A 19,686-nucleotide genomic window follows, 5' to 3' on the forward strand; every position below is an offset into this window, starting at 1 on the left:
TTGTGTGTTTGTGTGCTTGAATGGAATGAAGTTACCTTTTCCTATAGCCAGGGAGATGTTCTCTTAATGGGAACAGGGGCTGATGTCAAGCTGTTAGCTGGTCCCAGGAGCTGAGATGAAGCAACACTGACACTGGCAATGCTCTACCTCTGATGCCTGCATTTTGAAGTAAACGTTTTTAAGTTGTGTTTCCCTACAGCATATACCTTTGGCCCAGGGGAATACCAGAGCTACTGCTGAGGTCACTTTTGGGCCTCTTGCTGCAAGAAAGACACCGAGGATCTGCAGCGTGTCCAAAGAAGGGCAGCGGAGCTGTGAGGGGTCTGGGGCACAAATGTGATGGGGAGCGGCTGAGGGAACCGGGGCTGTTGGGCCTGGAGGAGAGGAGGCTCAGGGGAGACATCGTGGCTCTGTGCAATGACCTGAAAGGAGGCCGTGTGAGGCGGGGTCGGCCTCTGCTCCCAGGGAACGGCCGTAGGACGAGAGGGGATGGCCTCACGTTGTGCCAGGGGAGGTTCGGGTTGGCTGTTAGGAACGACTCCTTCTCCAGAAGTGATTCTGCACTGACACAGCTGCCCAGGGAGTGGTGGGGTCACCTGGAGGTGTCCCAGAGCAGTGGGGATGTGGCACTGAGGGGCGTGGGCAGTGGAGATGGGTTAGAGGTTGGACTTGGTGATCTTAGTGGTCTTTTCTAAACTTAATGATTGTATGATTCTGTTCCATGGTTCCTTGCTGAGCCACTCTTCTTGGTCTGTTAGAAATACTGTGTACAGTTTTTCTTCTCACCCGTTTCCCACTAATCTGGCACAAACACTTTAAGTACAGGCTGTTAGACTTAATCCAACAACGGGTACACTCAGCTTGCTCACCTGTAATTATCTTCATTGTTTTTGGCAGCTGGAGTGTGTTTCTAGAGCCAAGTTCACATTGAGATGAAATTGGGTCAGCAGGGACAAGTGCACATGATGTCTTGACTATTTACAAGCCTCTCATCATAAGTTTCAGTTAGGGCAGCCTTGCAGAGCATAAGGGAGAACACAGCTTCATTTTGGTCAGAACTGTTCTCATTGGTCTTAGGGACTAGTGGACCCTTGAACCTAGCTAGGGAAAGCAATGCACAGCAATCTTTTTAACGGGGAGGAACCATTTCCCATTGCAAGAGCCAACAGCATCTGCTTTAGCCACACACATGTGCACACAATGCTCATTTGCTGTAACATCCTCAGATCGAAATTTGGCAGTGCGAAGGTTTTAGATCTGGAGTCACTTTGTGACTTGGTTTTGCTGCTTTATTTATAAACATGCTTAGCTGCTCGGAAGCTGAATTTGGGTGAAGTGAGTATTTGAATCAAGCTGTGTTATAACTGTGCTGTGCACTTGCTGCAGTGTTTGCTTTGTGGGTTGTATTTTGAAGGGCCTTGATCTGTGAGATTGTCAGATTTTAGGATCTTTTTGCAAGAATAGATGGCTAAAAGTACTCATTGGGACTTTTCAGTCATATGAAGGGATGACAGCCTTAGTTTTGCTGAGTTATGTTGGCATATAGGTGAGCAAATTCCTTGGAAAATCCTCTTTTTCACTGGTTTGAGCTGCTGATCTGTTCCAGAGCTATACAACAACCACATTCCTTGATGCATTTTCCATTAGACATTTAATCCTCCCACAGATTTGAGGGGAAAAATGGCTAAACATTTCCATTTTCTATAAATGGATACACTTGTCAAAGTAGAGAAACAGAGAGTTGACTCATTTGGGCAAAGCCAAAGGATAGCTGGGATTTAACTGGCAAAGGAATTGAGCCACAGTGTCTGGAGGTATCCATCACAGCCTCACTAGTCATTAGGAGGAAAGTCCTTTGCTTTGCAGCAGCATAGCTGAGATGCAGTTTGTTGAATGCAAAGCACTCAGTTTTCTGGAGGGATAGCTCCCTGTTTCATCATTTGCATGATCTGCGCACATCCTTGTCCCCATCCCTTGCTTCCTCAGCCCCTCTTCACCTTCCCTGGTGTATAAGGCACTGTTTCTTACACTGAATACAGTACCTGACCTCTGCATGGGGAGTTGATTCCAGGCGGGAGACCAGAAAGGGCTTGCAAAAGTGAGCCAAGAAGGGTGGGGAGATTTGGGGAAAGAAAGCTTTTCAAGGAAAGCCTTTAAAATCAGTCACGTTGCAGAGAAGTATTTTGACTGCAGTGTATCTTTGTTCTTTGGATTACAATAAGCAATTCCAGCCCAATGAAGGTCATAATTTGACTTCATTATGAAGTCTGGATGTATTACCCACTTACAGGCAGGAATTGTGTCCTTAAAGCGCTGTGCTGTACTTGGACCACATTTCCAAGAGTAAGCTTGCAACAATGGCTTTTTGCTGAGTACTTGAAGATATTGAAGTGGTCCTCAAAATCATGCATTTTCCCAGAAATTAGGGTCCTCTCAGAGCACATGGGAAGCAAGTAGCTTGCTTTATGCTGAAATGTATTCCCATGTGATTGTGTGTGTGACTCCAGGAGCTAAAGCATTAGGGAGAAAAATAATGCAAGATCTGTGATTAAGATCAAGAGATGGCAGTGCTATTTCAGTTTGTCATCAGCGTGCTCCCTTGCAATCATGGAACAAAAGATTTAGAAAAGGGAGGGGAGCTGAGTGACAAAACAACAAAGCAAAAACCAAATCCCGAAACAAGCATAATGTTTACAGTCTGCAGGCAGAGGAACAGTAATGAACTCCTGTGAGCATGTAGTGCCCTTGTCAGAAAGCTGTTGTTTATTTTCACAAAGTGCATCATTGCATATGTATCAAACAGTTGTAATTAAACCACCACTTGTTCTAATAGAAAAAAAGCTCATTAGACCTATTGGCTGCTGGCTGATGCGTACTCAGCCTCCAGCCTTCTGCATTGCAACATGGCCACGAAGCGCACCGGTAATCTGCAAATTCTCACCTACTGGGAGTCATTTGCTTAATTGGTGATACTTGTGATTAGCGTGTTCCCGTTTTAATCATTGTTTCCAGTGGAAATTACTATATTGTCATGTGCTAGCTATTCAATAACGGCCTTGCAGAGTGTTTGTGGAAGATTTGTGTATCGTGCTGGGTGCCAGAGCAAAGAATAGCAAAGGATAATTGACCGTTGCTACCCAAGAGGCGTGTTAATAGTCTTGAGAATTGATGACGAGGAAAAAAGCAAGGAATACTGCCATAGGGAAGAAGGAGCAGATCTCAACCTGTAAACCTATCAAAGATACGGGCAGAACATCACCTGAGAGCTAGTCAGAAATTCAGTGCAATTTGCATTGCACTTGGAGTGCTGTACAAGGACTTACTAAGCTGAGCTTATATATTACTTACTGGCCATGTAAGATGGACTTAGATAGGACTACAACTTCTCTCCTTTCTTTTCAGTCTTCGTGTAGACTGTAATAACCTGACCCATCTGCTACCTACTGGTCACCGTGTAGTTAAAATTGATCTGTAGGGATTGTTAGTCTGGCTGCCTTTAGTTGCTGTTACACATTGCCTAGATGTTAAATACTGACCCTGAAGCTGCTGATCACAATGAGAAAGTTTCTGCTTACGCATGCTTTGGGTTGGCTTCCTTGCTGAAGATGTGGAGCTGCAGTGGCTTGTGCCAGCAGGAGCTTCCTTGCCTTGCAGGGAGCAGGAAAGTCTTCATGGTCACCCTGGTCCCAAGGTTCTGGTGCCTGGGGACGTGCACATTGACATAAAAAACAGGCATGACAGCACTTATCCATTCCAAAGCTGATATCTTTGATCCCATCTGAAGTTCTTGTTTCCTTTTCAAAGACACTTAGTGTGGATAAAACAGCTTTTGAGCTACGAGCTTGTGGTATTCCAGTCCTGTGTGATGGAGTGGATCATGGTAAAAATAGCTGTGTTTTTCAGAAAGGAAACTGGGTTGCAGTGGAACTTGGATATTCAAGATCCAAGTTTTGGATTATGTTTGCACACACAGCTTCATGAGGGATAAGTATAATTTTTCAGCTACATCTTCTCTAAAAGAGCTGCCTCCATGGCAAGACAGCTAATACTGATGGCACCATAGGGTTTAGTGGGACTGTGCTGATGGAAAGTGCACTGTAAGATTCAAAATCTGCAATTTGCCCATGATCACAATGCTTTTCTGATAGAATCATGGACTGATACTTACTTAGCAATCTGCTTGGCCTATTGTGGCCCCAAGGCATTACTCATGTGCAAATAACAGTTCATAGGCGTAATAAAAGTAAACATGCTTCAGATGGACATGTCCTAGTTTGGCCAGATACCAGAATACTGGTTTTTGGGTTTGATTTTTTTTTTTTGTACCTGAACTATTCTTCTGTCAATGGTAAATGCGAGTTGTCAACTTAAGCATTTAAGAATATTGCTGTGTTTTTGTAAAACGTCAGAATTCTCCCAAACGTCCCATTTCCACCAAGCTTCTCTTCGGTGAACATTATTTCCTGCAATGTTTTATTACGCTGCTGGTTTCTCCCTGAGCAAATGACAGCTGGCTTTTAAAACTATTTTGGAGCTCAGAACAGACGCAAGCAATCACAGGGCTGCAGATGTCTGCAAGCCACAGCTATTCTATAGCACAAACAGATTTGGGGAGGAGGGCTTTGAATGATGTAAATTGTTTCCTGACTTTTTACAACAGAGAGATTAAGTTATCAACCTGTAGGCAAACTCTGGGCAGATCCTTGTGTGACAGAAATCTGAGAGGCTCTGCTGGTTGACATCACCTGATGGTCCAGCCCTGAATGGACAGTTAGGTTCAGCATTCATTTCTGCACGTAGATCCAGGCAGATCCAGGTCCCTTGTGCTAAACTGGAGCGAGGAGGTTTCTCTGCAGGACCCAGCAAGTATTCCTGGACAGCAGACTGTTCCCCCTCTGTGTAGAAGGACAGAACACAACAGCAACATCTTTGTCTTGTGATAACACCTCTGGATTTAGTTTAGAGGGCATGGTGGTGATGGGCTGAGGGTTGGACTAGATGATCTTTTAGATCATCTAGTCAATTAGACTAGATGGTCTTTTCCAACCTTAATGGTCTATGATGCTATGATTTACCAGCCTTAGGGGAGATTTGCATGACCAGGCTGTACTTCTGCTCTTGTTCCATCATTAACTGAACCAAAAACATTGAGCAGCATGCAGCTTCACTTCTGTTCTTGATATCTCACCAATGTTGAGCTCCTGGTCAGGATTTCTGTGTGCTGCTTGCCATGTGTGCCTGCCAGCACCTAATGCAGTTGTTGATGCCTGTGATGGCAGGGGACAACGTTTGACTTGCAGAAATCTGTTTACTGGCTTCCAGTTTTTCTCATGTGTGTCAGAGTTGAAGAATACACACAGTTTTGCAATACTGTAAAACCAGCCCTTATGATATGGCAGAGGTAGAAATTGCCAGTATCAGATTTTAAGCTTAAACATCAGGATCATCCTTTTTACTAATTCACTAGCTTAATTGAAGCCAGAGTTGGTGCATGAACCTGAAAACAGATTGGTGTTTATAAAAAAAGAAAGAATAGAAATAATCTAATGTAATTTTTTTGTTTCTTTTTAAATGTTGTACCTATGAAACCAAGGAATTGGGGAATAGAGTCACTTGTCCTGGTGTCCATTGAATCCAAGCTGTGTAAAATCCAGTGTTCTCTCTGACTGTGTTTGTGCTCTTCTCATTAAAAATACTACACAATTCTATACCTGGCAATATAGCATTCAAATTTGGCTTTATTTACAGATGTCATTGGTATGTCAAAGGCTAATACCTTTCAATTTGAGGAACAGATGGGTTGTGCAGGTTCCTGGTTCAGCAAGATCTATCAAAGAGCCTTATTTGAAGTTTCCCCTTTCTGTGATTTGTTTGCATTCAAGTAGACTTGTTGATGCCGTCTCCCATAACATCCTCACAGGTAAGCTTAGGAATTGTGAGATGAGTGGACAGTGTGGTAGATTGAGAACTAACTGAGCTCAGAGCACAGGAACAGCCTGCCCAGAGAGCTGGCAAAGTCTTCTCCTTCTCTGGAATCTATAATTGCAAACTGAATGGTATGCTGATTATATATACAATTAAATGGGCACTGCTTCTTCTGTCTGGAGCTTCTGTCACTCTACAGAGCAGTAAATTAAAAAGTTGAAGATAGATACCAAAGAGTTTAACGAGGTTTTAATATATGGTTGATGTGCTGATAGTAGTGCAAAATTTCCAGACTGATTTTGTAAGGTAGGTGATATATTGCCTAGTAATGGCATCTTTATAAGAAAATTTCCTATTGAAAGAGGCAGGTGGTTGCTATTTTTTGTAGCTTAATTGTGATCTCTACAAATTCTGAAACCGAGTTTATGTATCTTTTTTGACATTTTATATATTTCACTTTAGTAAACAAATGAAATATTCTGTACACCAGATTTTCAAGCATCTATTTTTATGGGTAGTACGAAGTCAAAAGAAATCCTCTTTGGCGTAGGAGATATCTGAATTAAGTCTGTATTTCTGTAGGCAGCCTTCCAAAAAAAAAAAAAAAAAAAAAAAGGATCTTTATGAGTATTCAGGAATAAAAATCAGGATGTTTTTTTCCCTCAGTTGCTAATATCTGCTTATTAGATGATTGCTCTTTGAGATTTTAAATTGTATCATTTTGCTTTGTTTCATGTGAAAATGAAGTGTTTGACGTGATCAGGGAGTAGGTGTGAAGGAGGGCTCTGAAGCTCTGAAGAGGTGTGTTTGGTAGTGAGAAATCATTGAGAAGGGAGACTTGGCTTGGAGATGGAAATCCAAGTCAGAGCTCCAACAGGTCCTGTAGCTCGGGTGAGTTTGGGGAAGTTGATGCACAAGTGTTTAAAGAGCTCCGTTGGTGGGCAGGTGTTGAAATGTGAAATATTTCAAGGACTGTACTTTTTTGAGAGGTTCTGCAGAGGTCAGAGAGTGACTCCATTTGAGTTGGGGCAGAGGAAAGCGTTACCTTTTATGTTTGCTTTTAAATCGCAGTGAGATTTCCCAGCAGGTGAGTCAGCCCAGTGCTCATCTCCTTGGCTGAGCTCTGAGCTGCAGTTTGTAGTGGCTCTTTCCTTGGCACACAGCGTGCCTGTGGCATTCCTGCATGCAAACAGCTTTTGGTCTCTCTTACAAGCTGCATGTTAACTTGGAGCAACCTTTCAGCAGAGCTTAAGGTTTGAAACATTTTGACCTGGCCCAGAGCTGATCTAAGCTTCAAGTGTCTGCTAATATTTAACCTATGGCAAATTAAAGCAGGGTGCATATGGAAAGAGGTACAAGAGCCTCATGAGTGCCCAATAAACTCATTGCCCGCAGTGCAAGCCAGAGGGATTCAGAGCTCATGCTTCTGCTGAGACCCTTACTACAATATTATAGGCCTGTAGAGGAGGCCTCTACAACATAAATACAGTTTTCCCCTGTTTTAAAATCCCTATGTGCTGCTAGATTGATAATAAAGAAAGTTGGGGCCAATGGTTAGAAGCACAATCCCAGTTTGAGTGGGTTCTGGTGTGTGACGGATTGCACACGAATGTGTAAACGAGGGCCTCAGGATATAATGTGAATTTCTTTGCCTTCAAGGGTGAAAGGTGATGTAATTCTGAGATGTGTCCCAGTATGAATCTTATTAGAGTTTCTGTTTTAAATGTGTTATTTTTGAACTATGACTGTAAAAGAAGAAAAGTAACATCAGGCACGTCACAAGCTGGATTTTTGTGACTTGTTCTACAGTTCTGGGTTGTAGTAAGTATTTAGAAATCAAAGGTCCAGATTTTCCACTGATGTACATTATAACTAGCTCCATCGATTTCATTCTGTTTACACGTGTTTTAAGCAACCGAAGATCTAGTACAATATCCCAAGTCAAGATTTAATACAATCAGAATAGAGTCTTTATCATGTGTCATTTGCATTTTAAAAAGTGTTTAATTGTGCAGTTTTTATAGAATACACATCCATTAACTCACTTATGCATGCTCAGAATAATGGTTTCATATATTAATGTCGAAGCGGTTTAATTTAGTGCACAGCAGTGGGTAAAATGAAAGTATTTAATTAAAATGGATTTTTTTTCACGCACTGCGTAAAGAATTTTCCAGATTAGATATTGGTTACTCGTATGTGAAAGCTCCTTACTTCCTTGCTGTCTGTGTTAGGAAGAGGAGCAATGCCATTTTCATTTTGCCTCTCTCCAATGGCTGGGGCAGGAGCTTTGTGGCTCCTTTGCTGGCTGGCAATCCCACCGGGCGAGGGAAAGAACTCCAGAGAGATTTGCAGTCACGATCAGATCAAAGGCTTTCGTGCCAGGTGTTATAAAACCACACAGCAAGAGGAAGTTTCTGTGCAGGAAGTTTCTGTGCAGCCTGAGTCAATGAGGTTTCAGGTAGCAGAGAACTGTTGAAGCAAATGATCCCTGGGGTGCTTGAGAAAGCAAGGAAAGAGGCATTCTACTTTTTAAACGACTGCTTCAGCTCTTCAGCTGTTGCATCCCAAACCTCGACCCTAGCAGCTCAGAGTGTTCTGTGGCAGCCTCCCTCTCCTGTTCCCCACGTCTCTTGCGTGGGAAGGGCTGGAGCACCTCTCCTATGAAGAAGGGCTGAGGGAGGTGGGGTTGTTCAGCCTGGAGAAGAGAAGGCTCTGCAGAGACCTCGTACGGTCCGATAGTGACAGAACAACGAGGGGGAATGGCTTTAAGATAAAAGTGGGGAGGTTTAGGTTATTTAGGGGGGTAATTCTTTATTCAGAGGGCATTGAGGCCCTGGCACTGCTGCCCAGAGAGCTGTGGGTGTCCCATCCCTGGAGGTGCCCAAGGCCAGGTTGGATGGGCCCTGGGCAGCCTGAGCTGGTGGGAGGCAGCCAGCCCACAGCAGTTGGAACTGGGTGACTTTTAAGGTCCCTTCCAATGGTTCTGCGTGCGATTAACAAATTTTGGGGGGTCCTGTGTGGAGTTAGGTGTTGGACTTGATATTGTGGGTCTCTTCCAAATTGGAATGTTCTGTGATTCTATCAGTAGAAGCCATCCACTAAAGCTTGGTTAGCCCAGTACCTTTCATCTTCTTTTGTCTTCTTTGTTTTTATCTGTGTGTATACATTAAAAGACAAGAGGATTAAAAAAAAAAAAAAAACAAAAAAAAAAAAAAAAAAAAAAAACAGTGGTCAAGCTCAGTGTATTTAAATACATATAACTTAAGGCAATCCTGAACATGCATCCTGGTGAACACAGCAGAAGCATTAACCGGGGCTACTGGTGATGGACATGCAGCAGCTGGCAGGCTGCATGACCGTTTCTAATTAGCACTCATTAACAGAATCAAAAGAAAGTAACTGGGAAGTTAGCTTCTGCACTGATGGCTGTGACTTCTGGATGACCGAGTGTGTGATGTTCCTGTCCTCCTGCAGCATGACAAGCTGCACTGCCCTGGTGGAGTGATGATACCTGCAGTAGCCTTCTGCTAATTATCCACCACACCATCACTGCTATTAGTTGTGAGCAAGAGATGCTGCCTTCCCATCTCGTAATTGATGGGAGAAGAAAAAGAGAGGAGGAGGTGATAATTGTTTTGTGTTAAAACAGGGATAATTACTGCTATAGAGTTTCACTAGAAAACAAAGCAGCAATTAATTATTAACCATCGAATCTCAAATGTGGGTTGGCGGGATAAGGAGGATGGTTGTAGGGCGTGTGTCTCTGTTTGCTGGGAGCTCTGCACATTGCTGCCTGGTTGCATGGATGGCTCCTCACATCAGTGCTGCTTTGGGGTTTGCAGGGGCTAGGGCCAAAAGGAATAAAACCTATTTCTCCCTAAAACATCAGTCTTGGTGCCTTAGGGGGCCCCTGTGGTGTTCATGGCAAGATGCGTCCTCACCTGTGAGACACAGCAGAGTTGGCATGTCTGAAGAAGGGCTACAGAAGGACCTAGTCGTGGGTTCTGATGATGTTACCTGGATCCATCTGTGTCCAGACCCATTTTTGTGGGGAATAAAATGCAAGAAAAGTGTAAAAGATGTTTCCACCGTGGTGATTTGGGTGATACTTCCCCAGTGTCCTCTCTCATTTCCCTCTGATTTGCAGTGCAAGGAATTGGTAACTGGTTTACTTGCCCAAAATATGTCTGGATGCTTTATTTTCGTAGAGGCTTTGAGTGCTTTTTGAGCCCTGTTTGTACACTGGCAGCCCTGTAGGGCAGAGTTTTGCTTATGCCCCATTTGTGTTGTTGGGGATCCCTTTGGCAGAGGACTATAGGGGTGCCCATGGGTTTGCTGCATGGGGCACTGGCTGGCAGAAGTGGCTCTCAGGAACCATCTCTGGTGAGGGACCAACAGGGAGAGCTTTGGAGAACAGTAGACACAACAGTGCAAACAAATGCCACCAGGTAAACTAAAGCAGGGATGTCAAACAGCTACTGAGCCTGAGGCTTCGGGTGACGCTAAGCCTTCCCCTTTTCCCTGACCCCTTCCCTGGTAACTGGGATTACAGATTTAATCAGGGTACAGGAACTGACAAATATTTGGAGCGAGTGATGGAAAGTTCCACTGAGCCACCTCTTGTGTGCTGGGGGTGGGGAAGCTGGCAGCATGGAAATGGGGCTCTGTGCCGCTTCCATTGAATTAATCTCACATTCCCCTTACACTTGGGTTCCATGTTTTTAACGTACCTTACTGTTTCTTTTTATATTTGTTTTGGTCAATTAATTTTTCAAAGCACAGCAAGCCAGCACATCTGCCCTGCTGCCCTACCCCTGCTGCATCCATGCTGGATGGATTTGGATTGCACTGAATCTATGTCTCTTGGGAAAGACTCAACGGGATGTTTCACTTTCTGTTCAGTATGGAATTAACAAACAGGTTAGCACACAGGAAAGGGAGAGGACCCTTAATGTGTGTGTATGTCCTTGTGAAAAATGTGCTTTTCCAAATTTCTTTGGAACCGGTTGGGATCACTGGAGCTGCGTGTGCACATGTGTGTGTCTGTGCTCACAGGCACACGTGCAGTGTGAGTGAGTAAGTCGAACTTCCTCTGAAGAGCAAAATGAAATGCTTTGCCCGTGAAGTAACAGTGTCAGTAAGGACCATGCTGACAGCTGCTTGGCAGGTTTGTCTGCATAGGAAATCCCATGCTGTTCAGAGTCTATAAATCAGGATCAGATGGCCTTTTAAGGGAATGTCCTGTCATTCAGCGTTCCCCATTCTATTTTGATTTCACAGATCCTTGAAAATATTCCAGTGGAGGCACAGTAATTTCTGCAGCATGTCCAACTAGAAAGCTCGTTTTGCTTTTGCTCCTTTTCCCAGCCCTATTAAAAGAAGCTCTGTAGAGAAGGACCTGGATGTCTGTGAGCCAGCAGTGTGCCCAGGTGGCCAAGAAGGCCAATGGCACCCCGGCTTGTGTCAGCAGGAGCAGGAGGTGACCATCCCTCCACTGGGAGGAAAGTGGTGGAGTCACCTGGAGGTGTCCCAGAGCTATGGGGATGTGGCATTGAGGGACACAGTTGGTGGAGATGAGTTAGTGGTTGGACTTGGTCTTTTCCAATCTTAATGATTCTATGACCTGTCTGGACACTTAGCTGTGCAACTTAGCTGTGCAACGAACTGAAGGGAACCTGATTTAGCAGAGGGTCAGACTTGACCTTGGTCCCTTCCTACCCCTGAAATTCTGTGATTCTGCGGAAAGTAACGTGAAAACTTGCTGGCAGTTGAAGCTCTGGTCCCACCAAGACCCCAGGGACTGGGTGACAGCCATCCCTTCTGGGCACCCTGCCTGGGAGCACAGCAGAAATATGATGCTGCAAATCCCCTCTAAATCCCAGCTGAGCAGAGGGGTGGATGTGCTAAAGCTGAGTCTGTTGCCTGGTTTTAGTATACATGCCAGCAAATGAGACTTAATTTGCAGCCTAATTTACTGCTTCCACAGGACTAGTGGAGGAAACGCCACTCATGTAGTTCATCTGTAATTTTTTGGTAAATATGATAACTGTTCAAATGGTGTTTCTGTGAGCTGTTTGAGTTACGGACAGCTGAAAGAAGGAAGAGCCTTGCACTTGCCTTTGGAAGGTGGTTGGTCATATTTCTCTTCACATTTCTTACCTTATTGATTATTATGCAGATGCTGTAAATTGCAGCAGAGGAGTTACAAGGCAGAAAGTACTATGGCATATTTATCCTGCTTTAAGTGGGAAGGAGGCTCAGAATGGGGCTGGGGTTGTGCAAATGTTGGGGATGCTCTGCTATGCACAGCCAAGGTAGGTTGGGAGTCCAAGGAAAAAGCAACTGACCAGAATATGAGCCACCTTCCAGCAACATGATGTAATTACCAGGATTGCAGGTGCAAAACAAAGCAAACTTGTATTTTTTTTGGGGGTGCTTAACAGCAGGCATAGCATGGCAGCCGTGTCTCCTCAGTGGATGGACTAGATGGTCTTCACTTTGGTATAAAAGTGTTTGGAAAGGTATTAAAACCTTGGGCCTTGTAGAATTTGAATTTCATTTTTGGCTCGCTGAAAGCTGTCTTTTGGCTTTTAGTTGAAGTACGATTTTAGGAATCAGCAGCAACCTGGAGCGTTCTGAAGCTGAGCAGGAATGCACAACCTGCTCCCGGTGAAGATATTCTCCCTGGAAGCTGACTTATTTAAACTGTAGTGGAAATGCAAAGTCACATCCTTAACCAGTGATAGAGCACCTGGTGGGAAGGCAGGGCCAACCCACATAAGCTCAGGTGTGCACAATGCACCTGAGTGACCAGAAGGGCTGGAGCTGGGATCCACCCCTGCTCAGATCTCATTTAAGGGTTAGCAGCAGGGTGAGGGTAGTATGTTGGAGTTCCTTGTGTACACAAGGCCTTTCAAAGGTAAGCAGATTTTTTCCTTTATTTCTGTGCCCATGGCTGTTGCATTTGAGCAAGTCGTTACTTGTTGTAGCCTGGGACTTTGCTGTTCTGCTGTCATTGCTGTGTTTTCCATCATTTAGGGACTGCTGCAGTACAGCAGAAGGGTGGCTGGGCACTTCTGAGTTCTTGAAGTTGGCGATGAGTTTTGCTCTATTGCAATTTTGGATGGAAATGCTTTACTTCCGACATCAGCTGCAGCTAACAACTTTGGAGAAGCATTAAATCCTGAAGCAATTAAATGTATCAGCAGAGCAGGATTTTTTATTTTGTGAGATACTTTGCCAGCTGTTGTTTATGGGGAAAAAAATCCAAATCCTTTTTTATGAAAACTGCTTTTAGGTTTCTTTTTTTTTTTTTTTTTTTTTTTTTTTTTCTTTCCTTTGGTGCTGATTTATACATTATGCACTAGCACTGGCAGGCAAAATATTTACCAGCAGCATGGGGAGCTGGAACATCTCCTCTGCTCTGGGTTGAAAAAGACCACTAAGATGTCCAAGCCCAACCCATCCCTACCATGTCCTCAGTGTCATGTCCACCCGGATCTGGGACACCTCCAGGGATGGTGACCCCACCATTCCCTGGGCAGCTATGCCACTGCCTCACTGCTCTTTCAGAGGGTAAACTTGCCCTAGTATCTAACCCAAGGAGACCAAAAGCACTGTCTTTTCCCTGGGTGACAGGAATGACATCAGTTCTCTAATCCCTCTGCTTCCAGAGGAACTACTTGCATGGAGCCCAAAAAAGGAATCGAGATGTTGAACTCTTCATGATTGCACTAACTATGTTTAGAAGAAACAGGACAGGACAAGTGAGTTCACTTAGGCTCGCTGTACGATATTTCCTGGAATTTCTTTTATAATATTCTGAGAAGGATGTGGCTCTTTGTGCCATTCCCTTTTTGCTTACAATGAAAGAATTTTGATTAGAGCTCATGGTAAGCAGCATGTCTTTGTTTTGCAGAAGAAATAATGGTACTATAAAAGGGGGCCCTAGACTTGGAGAAGTTAATTATATTGCTTGTCAATTGCAAAGAAAAATACTATCGAATGATAGTTCATGAGGGTTTTCATTCCTGGCCCTATGAATGTCGTTTTAAAAAGCACTGGATGTTCTGCCACAGATTTCAGAGGAGGTAATATTTCACCTGAAACATCCAGTTGTTTGCAAAGTTCACTTCAGTATTGGGAAGACACTTGAAGGGTGGACCAAATACAGGAATTCATCTTTCTTGTTAGGGATGAGTGTACACCCTGGCTTAGGAGACTCTCCTTGTGTTGAAAGGTGCTTGCATGTTGCCTGGAGCTGATAAGGGAAATGTCGCAGAGAAGATCACCAAACTCCATCTACTGCTGAAATTGAGCAGAATGAATTCAGAGTCGCTTGCAAGAGTAAGCAGGTGGCCTTGACAAAGGACTTCCCTATTACCTTGTGCTCCAGAGGCCACGTTCTTTCATCACAGAATAAAGTTTGCAAAGTTTTATTGTTCAAAAGAGCAACAGTATTTCTTTATAGATGCCTAGAGGAAAAAATAGAACGTAGAACAACAGAACAGAACCTCAGGACTTGGCTGGAAATTACAGCATTAATTGAAATGAAATAGAGCTACCACCAAGCAAACCGAGATATGATACCTGGGAGCAGCGTTTCTGCTTGATGGGTATTAAATAGATAAGCTGAAAACTTTCTTAAATAGAATTTCTGTGGAAATAGCACATACACCTCTGATCCCTGGAAACGCTGCAGGGATGAGCTCTGAACATAAGTAAGGATCCCAAGGGCACTCATGGCAAAGATGGAGACTTCTCCATTTCTTGCGGTGCTGCTACAGCGTTCCCAAGAAAGCACAGGTGTACTGCAGGGCCAGGTGGGTGTGCTGGAAGAAGGACGTGGGATGGGGTGCTGGCAAAGAGGGGACGCTGTGGAAATGTGCGCCTGCCTTGCTGCACATGGTGTTTTCCAAGGCTGGTCCCTGGAAGTGTTGCTGTTCTGTTTGGTGGTTCCACTGCACCTCTATGCAGTTCCCTTGAGGTGGCTGATTTGGCTCTGATTGTGGGGTTTTTTGTGTTTTTGTTTGTTGGTGTTTTTTTGTCCCATTCCAACACTGAATGGTAAGAATAGAGGCAGAGCTGCAGTTGGTCTGGAAGCAGTGGAGCAGAAAACGGGGAAGAAACTAAAGGAAACGGGGTTGGAGCTTGATGATCCTTGAGGGCCCTTCCAATCCAAGCCATTCTATGAAATCAAAAACACCTCTGGCATTTTTCCCAAGTGGAAAATACAGGGTTTGGTTTGGTTTTGTTTTTTTTTTTCTTGGAGAAAGACTGAAAGGAGTCATGTCTGATGATGCAGGAAATGTGCAGCTAAAAGCTGCAAGCCCAGAGCTCAGAAGGTTTCGTGACTTTGCCTCCAGAAGGACCAGCATCGTGTCCTGAAATAGTGATGTTTTGGTAGTGTTTGGGGGTAACTAAGCTGGGAAGTGTAGGAGTGTTAAAATGACAAATGCCAAAAAAGAGAATCCGTGCTAAGTTCAAAAATACAGTCTCCTCATTTAAATTGAATAAATGCTCCCATTGTAATTTGGTTTTGTTGCATTGTGCTATAGGCTCTCTGGCAAGGATTTTGTGCGAGATGAGAAAACAGCAGTCCATTTAGTGAGATGGTTCCCTCGGGCCTTTTTGAGACTATTCTCTTGGTGCTGCTGATGTATATGTGATGCATTCTTCCAAGTTCCAGTCTGGGCTCCTTGGCCTCATGGTGGAAGCTGTTGCTGTTGCTTTTACATATGGATAGCAAACCCAAAGAGAACCATTTCATGTCTCCGAGCACACAAAATCACTTACAGACCTTACGTAAGGATGTGTCATACATGCCCTGGAAGCAGAAGATGATTAAGAATCTCTTTAATAGGAGGGAATTTCTCAATTTCTTTGAGGGAAATGAAATTGTGAGGGCATTCCCTTTGCTTGAGTTTTCAATTAACTGGAGTTTAATTTGCAGCATTCCTTTTGGTTCATAAGCTGGGCGGTAGGGAACCGAGGTGGAGAGGCATCGGGAAATTAAGCTTTACCCATCACTTAAAAAAATCTCTTGCTGCTGTTATGCTGCTGTTACTCTTTAGCCAAAGTGGCTTAAAGGGGTGGAGAGGGAAAGGAGGTTGTTAAAGCCAGTACGTTTGTTCTTATTTGTTTTCAGGTCTGGGTAACACCTTCAAGGTCTTTTCTACTACTCGGGCACCCACGTGTCCTTGGAGCAATCCTCTCCCAGTTCTACCCAGTGTGGGCATGCATGGGGACAGCATGCAGCAGGCAGTGCTGGGCTCTGGGGCTGAGAGCCACGGGCATATGGCAGGGGAAGGAGCAGTTCCCATGGAAACCTTTCAGCAGGATGACATCACCAGCACTATCACATTTAAGCTTTTCAAGGCTTTTTGGATTTCAGGGATTACATAACTTCAGAGAGGTTAGGCTGGGGCTCAGATCTAATCAGTATTCAAGGTCTTAGTTGAATTAAATTACACACAAAGTAGGATGTGAGGAAGAAGCAGGGATGCTGGTGGGAGTCGAGGCAGGGGGAGCCCGTTTGATTGGGAAAAGGGGCTGGCCAAGTCTTGTGCTATCCCTGGACTCTCCAGGATTGCTTTTGGAGATCCTTTTGGGGTCAGAGTGCATAATGAGATGCCCCTAGCCCCAGCTGAAAACAAGTTCTGACAACAGTGTAGATATGCAGTGAATCCCGTTGGATCCTGCTTGAAAGTCCCCTCAGTCCATCCTGCTGCCTCTGGGTGCTCTGATCAGCTCCTTACACTGCTTTGGATTGAAGTATTTTCACAGAGAGAAGAATTTCAATAGGAAGAATGAACAAAAAGTTTGATGTGGTTCCTTTGCCTGCAGCCAGCACATACCTAAAACAGGTACCCAGATGGTGAGGGACAGATCTGGGCACTAACCAGTTTTTCTTCTGCTATTCCTACAGGGCTGACTCTGATTTTTTCCCCTTTATTGTGTTGGGGCAGAGAGGAGCATTCAGGATTTCCCAGGTGCCAGATCGCTCCTAGATCCACTTTACAAGTCAGTTGACTGAAGGATACAACTTCACAAGGTGTTAGCAGCAATGTTAGCATTTCTCATCTTGTTTAGAGTTATTAGACCAGATGATCTTAATGGTCTTTTTCCAATAGATAATTTTATGCTTCTATTCTTCCCTAGTCTATTCTTCTATACTAAACAAAGTAAAGAGTCTCCTGAAAACACCCATGTTTCAATTCCATAGCTGGAGTGAGGTCTGACTGACGGAGACTTTCTGTGGTTGGTTGCCTTGCTGGTGTATGCAATGCTTTGGGGAGCACGTTCTCATCCTTGTGTCTGAGTGAGGGCTTGGCTTAAGAGATTGCTTCAACATTTCAGATTCTAACAGGACTTGAGCTATTTCCAAGGCTGGTGATGCGATGGAGTGCTGTTCACTGAGAATGTAATGTGTTTGCTTGCTTGCTTTTCAGCCCTTGTATTACCTTCAGTTAATTATCTGAATACTCGAGGAACCTTTCCTAGTGTGACTGTCACAGCAGAAAAGAAGCTGTTCATCCTTGCCTTTTCCTTCTGTTTAAGACAAAGAGGTTTCCAGAGCGTGCATTTACATGCATGTTTCCAGGAGCCATTTGCTCCTGCTTCCTAACCCCCTTTTCTGTTACCTGCTTGATACCTGCTTGTTACCCAAACTGTGTGGTATGAGTAGTCGCACAGCTCACCTCTTTTCATGGTCTTTGCCACTATTGGCATGGGTTTGCCAAAGCAAGACCTTAAACTTGGGCATTCAAATGCCAGAGAAGCATGAGAAGTTAACAGGCAAATTTTCAAATACATGAGGAGCTTGGTTGGCTTGGTGCAGTGCCCAAGGCAGAGAAGTCTTTGGTGCCAAAGCACCAAACCTTGTGACTTTCACCACTTTTTCACCAGTCCTGCTAAGCTGTGAGCAATCAGAACTTCCAGTCCAGATCCTTGGCTCCACAACTAAAAAGGAGATTTATTTTTCATGTCTTTGCCAAGCAGTAAGAGCTTGGCCAGATCTGTTAACAGTGGTGTTTTTACTGTTCTCACATGTGATTGGGGTGGGCAGCACAATGGAATCCATCTTCCCTTTGGGATAAGGACTCTTGTCCTGCCTACATTCCTTCTCTTTGCAGGCTTTCCTCTCTGTCCTCACCTCCCTGTGAATCCCTCCATCCTCACACTGGCTGAGAGAGCACTGTAGAACTAATGAAGAACTCAGTTCATCTTGTTCTGTAATTTCCAAATTGGATGACAGCTGGCTGCTGAGCTATGTTTTTTTTTGTTTTTTTTTTCTTTTTGCTAGAAGCAACAGGAATAATCTTCATCTTGTTGCTAACTTTCTGTAATGCTTCTTGTGTTTTGCCAAATAATTTTCCATTTGTATGTACCTAAAGAAAAATGCTTGTTTGGTTTTCTGTGTTAAATGCACTTGTTAATTTTTCTGAAACTTTCAAAGCTGAAAATGTCTTGCAATAATACAGTAATGCCTAGCAAGGAGATAAACTCTATGGATAATGCAGAGAAGGTTTTTGTTCTTAAATATGGTATAAATACTCCAAACTTGGGGTTCGTATCCAGTACTCTCAATGTTAATGATTTACAGTATTAAATGGCAAGGTGGTAGTAGATCTAAAACGAGTGACTTATCTTGAAATCTGAGTGGAGGTGCAGCATGGAAATGAGAGGAAAAACTGAAATCCAGCGTAAACCAGTATGCCAAATCCTTTGCAGTGCTGGAGGGTTTTCTTGGAGAGCAATGGACAGTTCTCACTGGGGTGGCTGTGTGGTTCTCGAGGTGTGCTGGAAAGAGGCATTGGGAGCATTCTGCTCACTGATGCTTTCTCTTCATGCTACAGCTGCCCAGAAAGCATTCACAGCCACTAGCAACAGGAGCATGTAGCAGGTGTTAGTCTTCCTGGCAGTCTGTGGATACGTGGTGTGCTCGTACTTCTGTAATTATGCAGAATTGTGAAGATTGGAGAAGACCACTAAGACCATGTAATCCAGCCATCGACCCATCACCACCATGCCCACTAATCGTATCTCTCAGTGCCAGATCCACAACAGCATACCTAGAGATGGGGAATGGGCCAGTTGTATATTTCCTGACAATGCTCTTAGAGTATGCCTATAATGAAGCTTGCTTTCTAACTTCACTCTTCTCCTTGTTTTCAGTGGGAAGTATTTGCTAAAATCCCCAATGTCTCAGCAGCTATACAGCATACATGTGAGTCTCTTAATAGCACGTGCAGCACCATGACCTTAAGGAGCTGCTTGCTCAGCTGCTGAGGAGTATGTTAAATATCTGACATAGCTTCTCTCTTCTTCATCCGTGAGCTCTTCTGACTCTCCTGTGCCCTATGTCCCAGACAATGTAACTAAATAACACTTGTTTTGCATGGTTGGAAAATGAGTGCAACGAGGAAGATATGGTACTCACTTAGCACATCCTCATCTGTGTAAATCAGAAGTAACTTGGCAGGAATGGACCTGGGTGTTTGTTTCTCCCATTGGCATCCCCTTCTGTGCCATGTCCTCTCCTGATCTGTGATGAATGGACTTACAGCACATGCTGTAGGCTCTGTGCCTTCTTTCACCCTTCTGCTCCTTTGTGGCATGGAGGGACATGCTCAGTGGGCACGGTGGTGATGGGTCAATGGTTGGACTTGGTGATCTTAGTGCTCTTTTCCAACCTTAATGATTCTATAATTCTAGACATCGGGATGCTAATGGCACTGCAGCCCTCTGAGAAGCTCT

The 19,686-nt window shown here is 44.1% G+C and overlaps 1 protein-coding gene across 1 annotated transcript in view; it reads left to right on the plus strand.

Moving 5' to 3' along the window:
• SLC24A3 (solute carrier family 24 member 3) overlaps nt 1-19,686 on the plus strand; it is a 141,895-nt gene that overhangs the window by 36,221 nt on the left and 85,988 nt on the right. The window lies entirely within an intron of this gene.

The sequence above is a fragment of the Meleagris gallopavo genome, chromosome 2, assembly GCF_905368555.1.
Source record: "Meleagris gallopavo chromosome 2, MGAL_WU_HG_1.1, whole genome shotgun sequence".
Classification (NCBI taxonomy): Eukaryota; Metazoa; Chordata; class Aves; order Galliformes; family Phasianidae; genus Meleagris; species Meleagris gallopavo.